The 2,319-nt window shown below is 37.9% G+C and overlaps 1 pseudogene; it reads left to right on the top strand.

The window, feature by feature from the left end:
* The first annotated feature begins 307 nt into the window (after positions 1–307).
* Positions 308–1,526, top strand: LOC121391840 (annotated as a pseudogene).
* The last annotated feature ends 793 nt before the right edge of the window (positions 1,527–2,319 follow it).

The following is a 2,319-nucleotide window of genomic DNA, read 5'->3' as shown; positions in this document are numbered from 1 at the left end:
TTAGAATATCCACTCTACCAAATGGCTAAGAAGTAGAGTTGTTAAATACATAACCTAAGACCCTATCGTGTTATTTTCTGCGGCCACAGCTATGCCCATCTTTTTCCACGGATTTTTGTCCGTTTAAGATAAACGACCTCCTACTGGAATCTTCTACTTACCAAGCCTTGACAATTTTCAAACCAGGCTTGAACAGTCCTTAATATAGTTTTCAATCTTGTCCTTTTAAAACCCTAAGATTGTTTTCTCGTAAACGAATTAAGACATTTTTTCCTCCCTTTTCCTGTTGCGTTTTAACGCGTAAATTTGGGGTCCTCAAGGCTGGAACCTTCTTATCCTTACAATACTGGGATCTAACCCTCAGTGTCACTGTACCGTATAATTATTTAAGGCTAATGCTAAGTTGACCAGCTGTTTTATCTAATAACATTTGTTAATGACCTTTGGTTTCATGTTTTAGGTTCCTTGGACGACTTACGTTATCTGTTTTGTGATATCATGTATGGTGTCCAATCTCACTGATGACTGGGATAGAAAGACTATGCAGACCTACCTTGAAGAAGTCATGAAACCTGAACAGTCATAAGTAAAGATGAGACTAACCATGGCGATCGATTTCTTACAGCTTGATGGTGACTCTTGTTTGTCCTGGATTTCCCCACACCACCAACCAAGCTATGCCAGAGCTTCACAAATAGATTGATTGATAACCTACCACCAGAGAGTCCTACACTCTATGGTCTTAATCCCAAAAATGCAGAAATAGGTTTTCTTACAACAACCATTGAAAATCTCTTTCGTTACTGTTTGGGAGATCAGCCTCGAGACTCTTCCAGTGGAGAGTGGACTGCAGCAAGCAGAGAAGAGAAAGTAAAAACAATTTTAGATGATATCCCTAGAGAATTACCTGAAGAGTTCAATCTGGTTGAACTGTTTGCTCGTGCTGAAGAGAAGACACCATATGTCTTAGTAGCATTGCAGTAGTGCGAACGAATGAATGGTCTCACTCGAGAGATACGTCGATCACTCAAAGAACTGGATCTAGGACTCAAGTAATTTTTAATTCATGAAACAAATTAATGTCTACTTTGTTCCTCAGGGTGAGTTGACTATCACACCAGAGATGGAGACCCTTCAAAATTCCCTCTTCTTTGACACACATCCCTGAAAATTTGGAATAAACGAGCTTATCCTTCTATGAAATGGACTGACAGCTTGGTATGCAGATTTACTACACCGTATACGTGAACTAGAGAATTGCGGTTCTCCAGATTTTAACATGCCAGCATGTATCCTGTTGGCTGGATTCTTCAATTCCTCAATCTTTTTCTCTCACGGCTATTATGCAGTCGATGGCTCTTAAAAATGAGTGGCCACTTTGACAAAATGTGCCCTGCCGTGTGACGTAAGAAAAAAAAACAAAGAGTTTTTAGTATCCCACAAGAGAGGGAGCTTACGTTCATGGTTTGTTTATGGAGGGTGCTCGCTGGATATCCAGCAGTCTTATCCAAGAGGCTTCGTCTTAAAGAGCTCAATCCTTCAATGCCTTCCATTTTTTCATTAGAGCCATTCCTGTTGATAAACAAGAAACAAGAACATCTATGAATGCCCGTTCTACAAGACGCGTCAACAGAGGACCCACATTTTTCTGGACCTTTAACCTCAAACCAGGAGAAGCCATCAAAATGGATCATATTGCTGGAGTACTCTATTACTGAGTCTACTACATACACATTAACCTACATACACATTATTGGTATACATATAAGAACTACAAACAATTCCTTTTTTTATATACTTTGTTTTAGCAACCTTTTTGCTTTACCTTTTTGCTGATTTGCTTAAGAGATTTTGTTAATGCTTGATATATAAAAATATGTTATCATAATTTGTATCCTGCTAATAATATAATTAAATAACAAAACAACATGACACACATATCACACTTTAACAGTAACAAACAACACAAATGCATGTTCCTGCAATAACTTTGTTGAGACAACACATCATGATATAATGTGGGTTGATGAAATAGACTACACAGTTATTTTTGTTAGGTTGCCTACAGCTGGTTGAGGTATATAACATTTCCTTAGGTGTCTCACACATTTACTTATGCATACGTTTTACCCTATAAAACAATAAGTGGATCATGACAATATCCAATCTATTTATTGGCTTACCTAGTAGACCCAACTATAGGACTGCCTGATCTTGTGTGTCTCATAGTATCTTTAGATATGTTAGTACGAACAAGATGCCCAATCTTGTCTCTAACGCCTAGTTCCATAGTTAAATAATCATCACCATTGTATTGTC

The sequence above is a fragment of the Gigantopelta aegis genome, unplaced genomic scaffold (genome assembly GCF_016097555.1).
Source record: "Gigantopelta aegis isolate Gae_Host unplaced genomic scaffold, Gae_host_genome ctg3003_pilon_pilon, whole genome shotgun sequence".
Classification (NCBI taxonomy): Eukaryota; Metazoa; Mollusca; class Gastropoda; order Neomphalida; family Peltospiridae; genus Gigantopelta; species Gigantopelta aegis.
The sequence above is the reverse complement of the archived record's forward strand: the minus strand, read 5'-3'. Positions and strand labels throughout refer to the sequence as shown.